The sequence below is a fragment of the Mobula birostris genome, unplaced genomic scaffold (assembly GCF_030028105.1).
Source record: "Mobula birostris isolate sMobBir1 unplaced genomic scaffold, sMobBir1.hap1 scaffold_287, whole genome shotgun sequence".
In the NCBI taxonomy this organism is placed as follows: Eukaryota; Metazoa; Chordata; class Chondrichthyes; order Myliobatiformes; family Myliobatidae; genus Mobula; species Mobula birostris.
The window spans coordinates 57,704-76,079 of record NW_027275927.1 but is presented as its reverse complement, the minus strand read 5'-3'; the positions used below and the strand labels follow the sequence as shown (position 1 = coordinate 76,079).

At 40.7% G+C, this 18,376-nt stretch overlaps 1 protein-coding gene across 3 annotated transcripts in view; it reads right to left on the bottom strand.

Moving 5' to 3' along the window:
* The window catches only part of enah (ENAH actin regulator), a 301,284-nt gene that overhangs the window by 265,086 nt on the left and 17,822 nt on the right, over positions 1-18,376 (bottom strand). The window lies entirely within an intron of this gene.

Below are 18,376 nucleotides of genomic sequence, written 5' to 3'. Positions count from 1 at the left end.
AAGGACACAACACGCTGCCTCAGCTGAGGCTCGAACTAGTGACCTTCAGGTCACTAGACAAACGCCTTAACCACTTGGCCACACACCAACTCTTACAATAAATAAACAAATATGAAAGAGGAATAGCATGGAAGTGATCATGGACCATTCGTAAATTTGATGACAAAGGGAACGACGCTGCTCTTAAATTATTGAACATGGGTCTCCAGGCTCCTCTATCTCCTCCCCAATGGAGGTAATGAGAAGAGAGCATGTCCTGACTAGTGAGGCTCCTCAATGACCGATGCTGCCTTCTCGAGACACTACCTTTTGAAGTTGTCCTTGATGGTGGGAGTGTTGTGCCAGTGATGGAGCTGGCAGTCTTCAACCCTCTGCAGCTTCTTTCTATCCAGTACATTTAAGCTTCCACAAGAGATGATGCAACTGATCAGAATATTACCCTCAACGACAATCAACACCAGTGTACCTCAGGGATGTGAGCTTAGCTCACTGCTCTACTCTCTACACCACAACTGTGTGGCAAGGCACAGCTCAAAAGCCATGTATAAATTTGCCTGTGACACAACAGTTGTTGGCAGAAGCCCAGAAGGTGACAAAAAGGCATACAGGAATGAGGTAAATCAGGTGGTTGAGTACTGTTGCAACAACAATCTTGCACTCAAGTCAGTAAGACCAAGGATTGTTTCTAGACCTCAGGAGGGAACACATACCAGTCATCAAGGATTAGCAGTTTCAGGTTCCTGAGTATGAACATCTCTGAAGATCTATCCTGGGCCAATCACACTGATGCAATCACGAAAAAGGCAAGCCGGTGGCTATACTTCCATCAGGAATTTGAGGAGATTTGGCATGTCACCAAAGACTCCAGCAAATTTCTACAGATCAATCATGGTGAGCATTCTAATTGGTTGCATCACTGTCTGGTATGGAGGGGGCCACTGCACAAGATCACAAAAAGCAGCAGAGGCTTGCAAACACAGCTAACTCCATAATGGACATAGCCTCCTCAGCACAGAGGGCAAAAAGGAATGCTTCGGAAAGGCAGCACCAATTGTTAAGGACACCCATCACCCAGAATGTGCTCTCTCATTGCTATGATCAAGGACGTACAACAGCCTGAAAGAACACACTCAATTTCAATTATATTAAACCTGATTCACCTTTGGTGACACACCAAGTCTCCTCAAACCCTTAATGAAGTTCAAGTTTAATTATCATCCAACCATACACATGTATCCAGGGCTGAAGTGCAAGAGCAGAGTCACCTTCTGCATGATTGCATCAATGTTTGGCCCAGAACAGATTCTCTGAGATGTTTTACACCCAGAAACTTGAAGCTGCTCACCCTTCGCACTGCTTACCTCTCAATGAAAACTGTCTCGCTTCCAACTTCACCTTCCTGAGTCCACAATCAATTCCATGGTTTTGCTAATGTTGAGTGCAAGGTTCTTGTTGCAACGGCACTCAAAAGCCAATCTATACAATTCCTGCATACCACCTCGTCACCATCTAAGATTTTACCAATAACAACAGTAACGTCTTCAGCAAAATTATAGATGCGTTTGAGCAGTACCTAACCACACAGATTGGAGCAGTGAGCTAAGCACGTATTCTTGAGGTGTGCACGCGTTGCTTAGCTGTGAGCCTAAAGATATTATTACTGATCCGAACTGATTGTGGTCTCCTGATGAGGAAGTCAAGGATACAGTTGCAAGATGGTAGCATCCACCACCAAGAACCCTCACCATCCAGGACATGTCCTCTTCTTGTTATCACAATTGGGGGGTAGGACAGATGCCTGAAGATCCACCCCCATCAAATTTAGGAGCAACTTCGCACCCTGTGCTACCAGATTTCTGAACAGTCCATGAATCCTACCATTTTTTTCCTTTTGCACTATTTAATCTTGTAATTTATAGTCATTTTGTGTCATCAGACAGTACAGGTACCACAAATAAATTTCATGCGATTTAAGTCAATGACAACAAATCTGATTCTGATAGTAGCATTTACAAACCAGCTCCTCAAAATATTGGTTAACAAAGTGGTTGAGACAAGTAAGATAACATTAAGTCATTTGGACTTGTTAATGGAAAGGTTAAGAGGGATAACGGTCAAAATTGGACAAGTGGGGCTTCTTGGTTGGCATGGCACATTGCACTAAAGAGCTTGCTTCTGTGCTGTACAACTAATTTCAGACTTCCACCTACAGTTCTAATAATCCAGAAAATTAACTATATATAATTTAGAATCAAGGCAATGAAAAACTCTCTGCCGGGTGAATAATAAACAGCTTTTAACATCAGGCTTCCAGAAAAAGATTTGCTATGCTCACAGTGGACAGAAGATTTAAAAAAAAATATAATTGATAATGGAGGAAAGTCAAGTTTTTCGGGTACAAGAAGCACCAAATTTATCATTCCTGCATTACAAAGTCCATTATTTTTAACCAGAAAAAAAAACTATTCAGGGACATCAGCTTCCATTAGCAGAGAACAAAACAAGTCAACAATTATTTTCCCAATCAGCAGATTGATCAGCAATCCACCACCATCCATCCATCCATTAATCTGTCCCATGTAACATTCTGTGGATTCTGAAGGCTCGTCACATCAGAACTATTGTGGAATCATCTTAGACTCTGAATAAATCCTTTAAAAGATTGGTTGCGAACTGTTTTAAGAAGCTCTGACATCATAAAGCCCACTTTAGAAGTCAGAGTATTTTTTAAAATTCTTCAGCTTTATCCTTTATGTGCATACAAATCAAAGTGAGTTGTCATATAAGGACAGGAATAAAATGACTGGTTAGACTGAGTAATAACTATTAGAATACACTGAATAATATGAACTAAAAAAGGCAAAATTTGTAAATCCAAGCAGTACAAATTTTTATTTTAGATTTATATTTGTCAAAATTCTTGCTCATTTGTCTACACTGTCTTTTCTGCTCCATCAACAAATGCCCACAAACATAGCTAAATTCTACTTGGTAGTTCACTCCTGGATGTGAACAAGTGACAAGAATTATTTATCTTCACATTCTTGCACAGCAATAATTCGACAGAAGTTGTAAAGCCATGTTTAATCCATTGCTATTCACAAGACCAAAACAAAGAAAAATGAAAATTCAAAATTTTGGATTAAAAACTTACAGTACAAAAATAGATCATTCAAAAATCAGGGTCTTAAATAGCAATTGCGCAACGGCCTTGTTCAAAAAGCAGGCTGAACATATAGTATTCCTTTGACATTACCCTGAGTACAACTCTCTAACCAGTTGCACTTTAAAAACCATCTGCTGAAATGGTGAAATGTGGACTAATGCAAACTAATCAGCATTTGATGTTAAACTATTTATATGGATCAGAACATTTTAAAATCAGTCATAATACAAATGCCAGAATGCAGTCAAATAATGCATCTTTTCGCAAAGGAGGAAGTTTCATTAAGGATGGCACCCTTTACATCATGAGCGGGAATAATGTGGACAACTGCATCATTATGGAAACAAATCTTAAGCACATTCCCTCAATTCTCACCCAACCTTGAACACTAATGGTATCATTACATACCTTCCCTAGTCTAAAGAGACAGAAAGAATGAAGTACCAGATCATTTTTAAATAGAGAGCATTCTGGTAGTACAACAAAGTAATTACTTATTCACCTTTTGCTTCTATCAATTGAAATATTCACCATCTGATGCAGAGCGACTGTAGAGACAGCCAGCAAAAATATAATGACAAAAACTTAAACAAAACACTGAGAAACAGACGGCGCCTTGCTATCAGTCAATGTGGAACAAATGGTCTGAACTTGTTTCTCCCGGGAGGCTAACACTTAAAAGTTTAGAAAAGTGAAGTACTGAGTAACGCAAACATATATCTGCTTCACCAGGAAATTCACCTTCATCGAGTGAAGTCCTAACAATGTCCACATTGGAGAACATTAATCTCAAAAATCAATAAACTAAGTACAACTGATCTGGCATATTTTCTTAACAGCTAAAAATAAACTACAGCATTAATTTTTTAAGTGCAAGTTTCTTTTAGTTTCCCTACCCCATTGCCCTAAAGATGAACCTTTTCAGCCATGTACACCAAATGCTTTCCTAAATTAGCTTTTTGTCCATTTGTGCTTCAAGTGTTGTCATCCTTGTGTTTCACTCTTAATGACCTCATCCCTTCCTAATTGCTACTTTGCTTTCCAATACTTCGAGAACTTCATTCCTGACTCAATCTTCCTGCACATTCCCCACCATCTTTGCCGAACCACTGGTAGTCACAGCAAAAATAGTCTAGGGCATTTTTACTATATGAGATAAGCTACAAATTACTAGTATGGAGTTGCATTTATATCACGTGGCTGTGAAAGGCATTATACCATAAACAGCCAATGAAGAACTTTTAAAACTTGGGTTTTGTTGAAAAGGAGGGAACATTGCAAATATAATTAAAACAGTGAGATAACATATATATTGGAACAAATTGAGATAATAAAAAATTAATGTCTTACTTATATTGAATAAGATACTAAGAGCCAAAGTTATAAAATAGTACAATTAATTTCAAACTAAGGTGAATGGTATGGTCACAATAAAATGTCATAAACTAATCCAGAGGTGGAATGCTGCTTTTCATGATAGGGGAGAAAATATTCACTGATAACTCCCATGAGTCAGCCAAAGAATATTTTGATGCATAATAACCTCTTGAATGTGGATAAAGAGGACATATTCTCAGTTTACAGATGGCACAAACTTGCAAATGTAGTTAACAATGGAAAGTACATATGCGGGTGAAAACATGGGCCAAAAAGGTGATGGAATTTGTCATAGGCAATTGGAAACTGATATTTACAGTAACAGAGCACTTGAAAAATATTAAAATTATAAACAATTCATTGTTTTAGAAAGCAAACTAGAACACAGAACAATTCAGGAGCAGGCCCTTCAGCCCACCATGTCTATACCAACCATGATACCAATTTAAACTGCACACCTGCCTGCACATGATCTACATCCCTCCATTCCCTACCTATTCACATCTAAATTGCCTCTTAAACAGTCATATTTGCTTCCACCACTTCTACTACCAGTGTTCCAGACACCTACTGCTCTGTATAGAAATAAACATTAACCCCCCCACCTTAAAGCTTTGCCCCTTTTGTGTTTGTTATTTCTACCTTATGACCACGCACCTTATTTACCTGCAGTGTACCTTCTCTGTAGCTGTTTCATTTTATTCAAAACTCTGTTGTGATTTTATCTTGTTCCATATCTACACACAATGTAATGATTTGATCTGTATGAACAGTATGCAAGACAGGCTTTTCACTCGTATCTTGGTACAGGTGACAATTCCAATCTTGGGAAAGAGACTGACTACCATATCTCTGCCTCTCAGAAGTATATAAGATTATATCAGGTTGCTCCACAGCCTCCAACGTTCCAGAGAAAATAATCCAAGTGCGTCCAACCTCTCCTTATAGCTAATGCTCTCTAATGTGAGCAACATCTTGGTGAACCTCTTCTGCACTCTCTGGAAAGTCTCCACATCATTTCTTTAATAAGGCCATCAGAACAGTTGACTAGAAAGATGACTTAGATTAAAACATGGGAGTTTCAGATTAAAAACAGCTTTGGAAATAGATCATATTGACTGAGATTTTTATGAAGAACATTCTAATTACTTTTGATTATTACAAAGACTGCAATTCTTTTCCACTCATCAGCTGAGTGTCATTTATAATTTTCAAGCAGCTGGGGGCATTCAAGGGAGTCTTGCATTCTACTAACATTATACTAACAAAGTTTTTTCTCCCCCTCATGCTTCCACTGTTAACTATGGAGGAATACCCATACATGCTTTAGGCAGGCAGACAAGGACATGATTCATTTACTCAAAACCACAAGGTATTTCTAAGTTTCATGAATTCCAGGGAATGTGTTCACAACAACGTAGCAGTCAAAACCAGCTTGCACTAATCCACACTGCTTTTGTCAGAGGATACAAAAATATTCTTTAGATATCAGCAGATTCACTGCCTTCCAGAATAATCAGATATAGAAAATGAACACATCTGCACAATATAAACATTAAAAACAAACTAAAATTTATAAGAAGCCATTTTTGGGTCTTCAACCTATTTGCCACATTAAAAAATTACATTCTGAACATGCAGAGAATTGAATTCTCACTTGCATGCAAACATTTTCACAGTTGTAAAAAAATAATTCTATCACTGCATCCTCAGCCAAAAATTAAATTCATGTTTTTAGAATGAACCATTATCCAGAAAAGCCTGGAGCAAGTAAATAATTTTAAAAGGATAATCAAATCTTTCCCCTTTACTGCAGAATTCCATTATTAATTCACCTAATAAACCAGAATTCTGTCAGCCCTTTTGCCTTTATACAGCTTTGAGATCAAATCACACAATAAGAGACACCGCACCCTCCATTCCCTGCCTGCCCTCCCCATTCCCTGAATTCCCAAGTCATTTTGCTTTCAGATATAAGTAACAAACATCAGACAGCCTCAAGTGACACATGCTTGTGATACAGCCTGACTAACCTTTACATTTTTGTTTCTCAGGAGGAATCCTGCCACCCAAACACATTAGCTATGATCAACAACTCATCACTCTGGAAATCAAATAAATGTCCTCCACCAGCATAGGTGTGTACATGACACAGGATGGCAATCACTAAATTGATAACATATGCATCAGATAAAATGTACCAATACCATTCCCACTAATGCCAATTATCAACCATAACATTAGCAGCTGCAACTCACAAAGCTCTTTGTTTCTGCAGCAAATGCATGGCATCCTTCCTGTTTACATATCCACTTGTTCAGGCAATAGAATGAGCTTGATGCATTGTATACATCTGCACATTAACATTTCCTTCAAGGCATTTTAGAATTCCATGCAATTTAAAAATCAAGTCAATGATAAATACAAGAGATTATAGCAAATCAAATTTATCATTTGCACTGATAAAATGCTGAGAGCATTGTGGAAGGACTGCAGTAGCAATTCATATTCTGTTAAAGATTAAAAATTTCTCCTCTCTCCAAAGACTACTAAAAATAGACACTGCTTCAAAACATCATTCGTTCTTAAAAGATTCACCATTTTTACAACCATTTCAGTCAGCTCTCGATGTACTGATTTCCGTTACCATCTAAATGAAAGGTTTAAGACTCACAGCAACTGTATTCTCCACATGGTCCAGCTCCAAAACATGGCTCCCGAAAGGTTATATTTATATGGAAAACACTTCCAGGCAAAATTAACTTACACCACTCTCTGTCATAACAGTATGTAATCAGCTTACAGGCTAAAATTTTAATAAGCAACTTGAGAAAATTATTAACACTGACATTTATACAAAAAGAGCTGGATAAAATATTAACCACTCGTGCTAAAACAAATTACAACACTATTGCAGTATAAACACCAATGAGCCCTCAACCAATAGCTTAGTAGGTAAATGGTAAAAAAAAAGCAGCGTAGGGGGCAGGGAGGGAGGAGCAGGATGACTAGAAATATGGGGCAGGAGTAGGGAACAGCACTGGGGAAGGTCCTGTGGAGATGGAACAAGTAGACTAATACAAGGAGTGAAGGAGGGAGATGCAGAGCAAGAGTTTTTTTTTGGGGGGGGGAAGAGGAGCAGACCCGAAGCAACTACAGGATAGCAACAGAGGCAAAACTGAAGCATTTCACTACTATTCAGATATTTTGAGCTATCCACCTGTTCATTACAACCCCCTGAAATGTCACATTCATTTAAGACTAAAGGGGTTATGCTCAAAGGGGACATACAGGGCAGGATAGGTTTTAAAACATAGTTGTCAGTGCCAGAATTGCACTTCCAGAGTTGCAGAGGGGGTAAATAATGATAGAGGCACTTAAAAGGCCCTCAGATAGGCACACAAATGTACAGAGAATGCAGGGAGAGGAGCATTGTGTTGCTAGAAGGGATTACTTTCTTTAAGTGTTTAATTAGTAGCCAACTAGTTCAGCACAATATCATGAGCTAAAAGACCTGTTCTTGTGCTGCACTGTTCTCCATGTTCAAATTACTGGCCCCTTGTCTACTCAGAATCAGAAGACTGTGACTAGTACTTACATGTGGCACTTACAATGCTCAGTTGCAGTTCTGCCACTGCCCAAATAGTTTCTTTGGCTTGGACCCTACACCCAATTAATTACTTTACAATGTTTCTTAAAATCACCCAACCAGAAATCACAAATGATTCCTCGGATAAAAACCCATTCGAAACATCATTCTCATATCATTCTACAGATCCGTATTAGAGAGCATTCTAACGGGCTGCATCACTGCTAATAAGGAAACAGCACAGTATCGGACAGGAAGGCTCTACAATAGGTAATCAAAACTGCCCAACACATCGTTGGCACCAGCCCACCTGCCATCAAGGACAAATATGCAGAAAAGTGCCAGTAAAAGGCCAGTAAAATCATGAAGAATCCCATCCATCCTACTCATGGACTGTTTGCCCTACTTCCATCAAGAGGAAGGCTATGTAGCATCAACGCCAGGCAGTAGGCTGATCAACTTGTCCACTAAACCACACCACCATAACTTTATCATTTCCTATCAGTCACTTTATGTACAGAAATTCTTGTGCCCAGTGTCATTTTATGGACATACAAGCTACCTTATAGAAACATAAAAACATAGAAAACCTACAGCACAATACAGACCATTTGGCCCGCAATGCTGCGCTGAACATGTACTTATTTTAGAAATCACCTAGGTTTACCCATAGCCCTTTATTTTTCTAAGCTCCATGTACCTATCCAGGGGTCTCTTAAAAGACCCTATTGTATCTGCCTCCACCACTGTTGCCAGCAGCCCATTCCACGCACTCACCACTCTGTGTAAAACACTTACCTCTGACATCACCTCTGTACCTACTTCCAAGCACCTTAAAACTGTGCCCTCTCATGTTAGCCATTTCAGCCCTGGGAAATATCCTCTGACTATCCACACGATCAATGCCTCTCATCTCTTATACATTTCTATCAGGTCACCTCTCATCCTCCGTCGCTCCAAGGAGAAAAGGCCAAGTTCACTCAACCTGTTCTCGCAAGGCACGCTCCCCAATCCAGGCAACATCCTTGTAAATCTCCTCTGCACCCTTTCTATAGTTTCCACATCCTTCCTGTAGTGAGCTGACCAGAACTGAGCACAGTCTGACCAGGGTCCTATATAGCTGCAACATTACCTCTCGGCTCTTGAACGCAATCCCACGGTTGATAAAGGCCAATGCACCATACGCCTTCTTAACCACACAGTCAATCTGCACAACAGTTTTAAGTGTCCCATGAAGCCCAAAATCCCTTTGATCCTCCACACTGCCAAGGGTCTTACCATTAATACTATATTCTGCCATCACAGGGGGGGGGAGGGGGGGAGGGGGAGAGGGGGGGAGGGGGAGAGGGGGAGAGGGGGAGAGGGGGGGAGGGGGAGAGGGGGGGAGGGGGGGAGGGGGGAGGGGGGGAGGGGGGGAGGGGGGGAGGGGGGGGAGGGGGGGAGGGGGGAGGGGGGGAGGGGGGGGGAGGGGGGGAGGGGGGGAGGGGGGGAGGGGGGGAGGGGGGGGATTTAGAATGTATGTCAAGTGCACATTCTGGAGCAGAGGGTGGCGGTAATGCACCATTAAGCTGGATGCCAACCGCCATAAAACAAGATACAGGCAGACAGGCTTTGGGGTTAGTTTTCTTCGGTGTTTAGTCTGAGAGATTTATTTATTTATTCCCCCCCCCCGCCCCGCCCCCCCCCCCCCCCAGTTTGAGGTAAATAAAAGCACCTCAATTTAGCGACTCAAGCCATCTGGTTATTTTTCTTAAACAATTGACCCACAGTTTTTTGTGACACTATTCCTAATCATATTATGCCTCTCCAAATGTTCATAAATCCTGCCTCTCAGGATCTTCTCCATCAACTTACCAACCACTGAAGAAAGACTCATTGGTCTATAATTTCCTGGGCTATCTCTACTCCTTTTCTTGAAAAAGGGAATAACATCTGCAACCCTCCAATCCTCCGGAACTTCTCCCATCCCCATTGATGATGCAAAGATCATCGCCAGAGGCTCAGCCATCTCCTCCCTCACCTCCCACAGTAGCCTGTCCGGTCCTGGTGACTTATCCAACTTGATGCTTTCCAAAAGCTCCAGCATATCCTCTTTCTTAATATCTACATGCTCAAGCTTTTCAGTCCACTGCAAGTCATCCCTACAATCGCCAAGGTCCTTTTCCGTAGTAAATACTGAAGCAAAGTACTCATTAAGTACCTCTGCTGTCTCCTCCGGTTCCATACATACTTTCCACTGTCATGCTTGATTGGTCCTATTCTCTCAGGTCTTATCCTCTTGCTCTTCACATACTTGCAGAATACCTTGGGGTTTTCCTTATGTATTTATACTTATTGTGTTTTTATTATTGTTGCTTTCTTTATTTTAATGCTTTTTTTGTGCTGCATTGGATCTGGAGTAATAATTATTTTGTTCACTTTTACATTTGTGTACTGGAAATGACATTAAACAATACTGAATTCCTCACACCCCAGCAGTACCATATACACCTATGAAGCTGCAACATTCTACTTTGGCCAGTTAAGCAACACAAGTACAAAGAATAGCCACAACCACAAAGAGAAAGTTTATTATGTTCCAACAATATTCATTAGCACTGTACTTTGTCAAATCTTCCAAGTCTTTGAGATCACCATCACCTCAACTTCAATTGGGTGAGTTTTGGAAAATACATTCCTCCAAGAGCAGCATAGAGATGCTGGGGAAGTCACTCACTTCCCAACTCCCAAAGGCCTTCCATAATAATGAGAAAATAGTCTACAAACCCATGCCTTATTTACTCATTTTCCTTCCTGATCCCCATTGTTTCATTCTCTTAACAATGAAAAAGTTGTGCTTCACTACTCCCATGATTGAATTCAAGATTTATATTGTCCTGTTTAAAAAATAATTCTCATCTATAACAAGTGAACAACCCTGTATCCAGAGATTATTCCCTAACCTCAGAATTCCAGCCTCTCATCATTAGCCCCGCAAAACCATTTTGTGTGTCTCAATTAGATTATCTCACCCCCTCCTTAACTCTGGTCTACAATCAATTTTGCTTAATTTTCTTTCAAAGAACAACCCTCTCATCCCTGGAATCAATTTACTTAATTTACACTGCACCAATTATGAGGGGAGTATATCTATCCTTGAAGAACAAAAGACCAAATCTTTCCACAGCACTTTGTGACTACAAGAACTGGAAAATTAGAAAAGCTTTCCACTTATGCTTCAATTTCCCTGCAATACAGCTCAATATGCTTCTTTCCAATCTGCTTCACATTGATATGAAACAGCATATAAACTCTCTCATTACACACTTACTTATTTCTCATTTTTAAGAACACTATTCCCCCAAAATAGTAAATAACCTTGTTCTGTATTATTCTCCACCTATCATCTTTATTCTACTCACATAACCTCCTTTCCAGACCTTTTGCCCCCACCCAGCACTTCCCTTCCACCTTATTTTCTGCCAATACAGCCTTTCTTCCCAGATCCAGTCCTTTACTACTTACATCCATGCAATCTCTGAAGCCCTTTGCCCCTTTGAGATTCCAGTTTTCCGGTGCCTGATGATTGTACGTTCTAGTACCGATTGTTTGGCGACAATAAAGTATAAAGCTTAAGAGACCCTAGTCACTTCACTTCTCCCTCCTACTAGCTTTCTGATCATCGCCTGTAGCCTCAGATGTTTCCAAAAAAGTCTGACACAAGCTTGAAGAACAACAATTCATTTTCCATTGAGTCAGGTTGCAGCCTTCAAACCAACAAGTTCATCTGCACCATTGCCATACAAGCTCTCTAGACAATCATTCTTCGGATTTTTCCTTTCTTTTCTGAAGAGACCTAAAAAATTCCCCTCCACCAATACATTCATTCAAATGGCTGAATTTACATATTGTGAGGTCATCCATCCATGATAAGTCTTTCTCTCTAGATACTTACCTTATCTGCAGCATTCTCCTTACATTTGAGTAACAGCTTGGACATGTATTTCAAAATTACAACATGTCTCTTGTTTGTATCCTCTTCCATTGCCTTCATTAATCTATTAACCAGATGGCTCCACAAACATTTCTACCAATTTCTGTTTTATTCCTTTCCCACAACTTTGTTAAACTGTCTTTTCATCCAAGTCATTAGCATACAGAGATGAAGCTCAGTGTTTCCACTTCTGGTACTTTATTCTTCTCAGGTAGTCCATCGGGACCAAGGATGATTTAATTGTCTGCTGGCTGTAAATAGCACATTATTGTTATGTTTCTTGTCCTTGAATCAATCCTGATCTCTACTCATGTATTAGCAAAACTAAATCCTTTCTTGAAATAACCTATGGTACCTTTTGAAAATACAAATACAGTACATTCAATATTACCCCTAATTTAACCAGTTTTTTTTACAAACTCAAAATACAGCACTCAAAAGAATTTCCATTTCCAAAATATTGTTGACTTCATCCCAATTATTAAGCAAGATTACAATCTCATTAACACATTACAATTTGAAACTCATGCCATGCTAACTAGTCCACAATCCCCCATTTTCTCTTCCCTTCCAGCCTTTTCCTGAATAAGACTTTATTGCCTTTAGATCTAGAGGATCTCTACTCAAATCCAGTGTTAGCTGCTGATGGAACTTGTTCTCTTCTATACTTTCATATATTCAATGACCACTTTATTGGGTATACCTGCTTGTTAATGCAAATATTTAATCAGCCATTCACGTGGCAGCAACTCAACTCAATAAAAGTATGCAGACAATGTCAAGAGGTTCAGTTGTTGTTCAGACCAAACATCAGAATGAGAAAGGAATATTACTTAAATGACATTGACCATGGAATAATGATTGGTGACAGACCAGACGGAAACTGCTGATCTCAAGATTTTCACACATAGTCTCTAGACTTTACAGAGAATCAGAATGTCTAATACCACTGCCATATGTCATGAAATTTGTTGTTTTGCAGCAGCAATACATAACAATTAAAACTAAACTACAGCCAGTATAAATTTTTTAACAATTAAATAAGTTGTGCATGAGAGGGGAAAAAAATGAGGTACAGTTAATGGATTCATTACCCATTCAAAATCTGATGGCAGACGGTAAAAAGCTGTTCCTGAACATGTGTGTCTTCAGGCTCGTATACCTCATCCTTGATGGTAGCAAGAGAAGAGGTCATGTCCTGGGAACTGGCTGAGTTCACAACTTTCTGCAGCTTTTTCTGATCCTGTGCAGTGGCCCCTCCATACCAGAAGGTGCTGCAACCAGTTAGAATGCTCTCCACTGTACATCTGTAGAAATCTGCAAGTGTCATTGATGACAGACCAAGTCTCCTCTAACTCCTAATGAAATATAGCCACCGTCATGCCTTTTCCACTGCTGACCCCTCGATGAGGACTGGTGTCACTCAACATCCCCTTCCTGAAAGCCACAATCAATTCCTTGGTCTTACTGTTGTTGACTGTAAGGTTGTTCTCATGACACCACTCAACTATTTGATCTAGCTTACTCCTGTACGCCTACTCATCACCATCACCATCAGAAATTCTACCAACAATAATTGCTTCATCAGCAAACTTATAGATGGTTTTTAAGCTGTGCTAGCCACGCAGTCATGGGTGTAGAGAGTAGAGCAAGGTGTGCCAGTGTTCACTGTCAGCAAGAAAGAGATGTTATTTCCATCCGCACTTTCTTATTGGGAGACCTGTGGGTATGATTGAATTGAACAGTGAGCTATAACCAATAACCAGCAACCTGATATGGGCATTGCTATTGTTCAAGAGATCCAAGGCAAGTGGAGAGCTAGTGAGATTAAATCTACTATAGACCTATTGTGGTGCTAAGCAAACTGCAGCAGGTCCAGGTCCTTGCTTAAGCAGGTGTTGATTCTAGCCATGACCAACCTCTGAAAGCACTTCATCACAGTAGATGTGAGTGCCACTGGTACTCATTGAGGCAGCTCACCCTGCTCTTCTTGGGCGATGGTATGATTGCTGCTCTTTTGAAGCAAGTGGGAATCTCCAAACGCAGCAGTGAAAGATTAAAGATGTTCTTGAACACTCCCGCCATTTGGTGGACATAGGTTTTCAGAGACCTACCAGGTATCCTATCAGGGCTTGATGCCTTGCAACGGTTAACCCTCTTTAAAGATACTCTGATGTCAGCCTCTGAGATAGAGATCACAGGGTCATCAGATGCTGCAGGGATTCACACGTGTAGTTTTATTCTCCCTTTCAAAGCCTGCATAAATAACATTGAGCTCATCTGGGAGCGAAGTATCACAGCCATTCATGTTGATTTTCACTTAGTAGGAAGTAATAGACTGCAAACCCTGCCAGAGCTGACATGATCCAAATCCATGTCTGACTTCAATTGAAACTGAGCCTTTTTTCTCTCTTAAAGTAGCCTTCCAAAGGTTGCACCTGGACTTCTTGCAGTTCTGGGTCACTGGACTTAAATACTGCAGATCTAACCCTCAGAAGAGCTACTAATCTCCTGGCTCACTCACAGTTTTTTGTTTGGGTATATCTGGTACATTCATCCACACAGGTCTTGAAGAAGTCAGTGAATCCCTGAATAATGTGCAGTCCAATGACTCAAAGCAGTCCTATGTGTGCTCCTCCACTTCCCTTGACCATACCTTCTTGATCCTCACTTCTGATGCTGCAGTCTTTAGAATCGACAGAATGTGATGGAGGAACTTGCCAAGCACTCTTTAAAGGCTCCCCTTAAATTGTCAACTTCCACAGAGAAAGTTAAGAGCAGCAAGCTGGTGAAAATATTTACAAAGTTCTCTCAAAGTCACACCATTCTGCTTTGGAAATAGACCACTGTACATTGTAATAGATGGGTAAAATTCTGTATCACTCAACACAACTGTGGGAGAACTTCCACGTTTACTTGAGCATTGCAAGGTAGTGGCTCACATCAGGTTTCTCAGATACACTTTGGGAAAATTAATGCTGGAGATCCCAGCAAAGTCCTTATCCAGTAAATATTCACGACAAAAAGCAAATGTGATCACAAGCCTCTCAAATTGTTAACAGAGCCCATCTGCTTTAATCATGTCCTTCAGGATTTTAAGGAAAAAATGGCTTTCTTTTATCCAGTCTGACTAAATGCAATTCTTTCCCAATAAGGTTGGCTCTTAACTTTCCTTCAAAACAGCCTCAGTTCAAGGTTGATTAGAGATGGACAAGAAATAGAATGGTCACATCCCATTAACAATTTTTTACATTACTGTCACTTTAATCACTGTCTGAAATAAACTGTTGGAATTTTCATCTGGAATGATGCTTTCTTGCCAGATATATCAAATCATCCAATAAGATTTTTTATTCTTATATACTGTCCAGTTCAAACAGCAAAATAAGTAAAGACATGCAGTTATCCTCCTCCATCTGACAGAACTGGTCCTCACCCTGAACGAACCTTCCTTCAGCTCTTCAAACTTTCTCCAAACACAAGGAGTAGCCATAGGCATTCACAGGGACACAAGCTATGCCTGCCTCTTCGTCAGCTTTGTAGAACAGTCCATGTTCAAAGCTTTCCCATTATACTCACCAATTGTTCCTCCGCTACATTGGCGCTGCTTCATGCACCCATACAGAGCTCATCAATTTTATCAATTTTGCTTCTAAATTCCACCCTGCCCTTAAATTCACTTGCTCCATTTCCAACAACTCCCTCCCCTTTCTTGATTTCTCTGCTTCCATCTCTGGAGATAAACTTTCAACCAACATTTATTATAAACCTGACTCCCACGGTCATCTTAACTATACCTCTTCCCACCCTATTCTCTGTAAAAATACTATTTCCTTTTCTAAGTTTCTTTGCCACTGCCACATAGGAACATAGATACCCTACAGCACAGTACAGGCTCTTCAGCCCACAATGCTGTACCGAACATGTCCTTACTTTAGAAATTACCGCGGGTTACCCATAGCCTTCTGTCTTTCTAAGCTCCATGTACCTATCCAGGAGTCTCTTAAAAGACCCTATCGTGTGCGCCTCCACCACCATCACTGGCAGCCCATTCCACCCTTTCCATAAAAAATTTGCCCCTGACATCTCCTCTGTACCTACTTCCAAGCACCTTAAAACTGTGCCCTCTCGTGTTAGCCATTTCAGCCCTGGGAAATATCCTCTGACCATCCACGTGATCAATGCCTCTCATCATCTTATACACTTCTATCAGGTCACCTCTCATCCTCCGTCGCTCCAAGGAGAAAAGGCTAAGTTCACTCAACCTATTCACATAGGGCATGCTCCCCAATCCAGGCAACATCCTTGTAAATCTCCTCTGCACCTTTTCTATAGTTTCCACATCCTTCCTGTAATGAGGTGACCAGAACCAAGCACCTGTTCCCAGGAAGCAGTTTTCCATTCCAGAACATCAAAATGTCCTCCTTTATTAAAGAATGGGGATTCCCTCCCTCTACTATTGATGCTGCCCTCACCCACATCTCCTCCATTTTCCATACATCCCCACTCATTCCACCTTCCCACCGCTGTAATAGTGATAGAGTCACTCGTACTTACTTACCACCAGCCTCCGCATCCAACACATTATCTTCCACAACTTCTGCCATCTCCAAAGAGACCCTACAACTAGTGCCCCCCCACCCACTTTCCACAGGGATCGCCCCCTCCACAATTTCCTTGTCCATCCATCCCTCCTCACCAATCTTCCTCCAAGCACTCAGCCCTGCAAGGAGCCTAAGTGCTAGACCTGCCCATACACCTCCTCTCTTACTTCCAGTCAGAGCCCCAAACAATCCTTCCAGGTTAGGCAACACTTCATTTGTGAGTCTGCTAGGTGATCTACTGTGTCTGGTGCTCCCGATGCAGCCTCCTCTACATTGGTGAGACCCATCGTAAATTGGGGTACCACTTTGTCAAGCACCTCCAGAACATGCACCACAAGTGGGACTTCCCGGTGGCCAAACACTTTAATTACCATTCTGACATGTTGATCCATGGCCTCCTCTTGTCCAAGTTGACTCCACCCTCAGGGTGGAGGAGCAACCCCTTATATTCCATCTGGTATGAATATCAGTATCTCCTTCTACTGAAGGAATCCCTCTTCCCCCACACCCACCCATCCTTTATTTCCCACTCTGAGCTTTCGTCACTGCTCACCTACCTATTTCTACCCCCTGGGTCCCCTCTTCCTTCTGTTTCTCCTTTGGTCCACTCTCCTCTCCTATCAGATTCTTTCTTCTCCACTCCTTGATCTTTCTTACCCACCTGGCTTCACCTATCACCTTCCAGCTAGCCTCTTTCCCCATCCCCCATCTTTTTATTCAGGCATCTCCCCCCTTCCTTCTCAGCCCTGAAGATGGATCTTGGCCGGAAACATCAACTGTTTACTCTTTTCCACAGACACTGCTTGATCCTGTGTGTTCCTCCAGTATTTTGCATCTTGCTGCAGTTAAACAAAGTTTATTCCATGCCCTCAAGAAAATTCCAATGCCAAAGTATTTTAAGTAGTTGTAATGGGTGGGTAATGTTATTATAATATAGGGAAGCACACAGAAAAAAAAATCCTAAAGATCAAGGCACTGGTTTTGCTGATGATTTGTTTAAAAGAGCTATACAGTGCCAAGAACAAAGTGCACTTCCATGCTTATTTTGACATATGTCACGATAGTTACCATACATATGACCACTCACTTAAGATCTCAGTTTAAAGTACCATTTATGGGATTAAAACTGCTGGAAATACTTAGCTCAGTATACATTTATGGAAAGACAACCTGAATTCCTGCTTCAGATGAAAGATCAGTCTAGACTGCTATGATCTGACCTGAGCATTTCCAGCATTTTCTGCTTTTATTTCAGATTTCCATCATCTGCAGTCCTTCCCCTCACCCATTCTCAGTTTCACCCACAGGATGCCACCTCTAAACTTAGCACCACAATGAAGTGTCAACCTGGAATAAAGCTCTTTTCTAGAATGGAGCTTGAACTGGATTAAACCGTAATTTATGGAAGTTGCAAAGTAAATTATCACCTGAATGGCCATTACTTCAGATATAATCAATATCACAAACCTGGTAATACTGTTCTACAATTGTATATTAAAATTTAAGATTTTATGGCTTGGGTGAAAGTTGGCTCCTCTTCATCTTCATCTTATTCTGGGAAAAGTCCAGATTCAGCAAGATTATATGTGAAAAGGTACATAACAGAAATGCCTCTTTTTTGACAGGATAAAAAATCTAAAGTAGAAGTTTGGACGAGCATTAAGCTA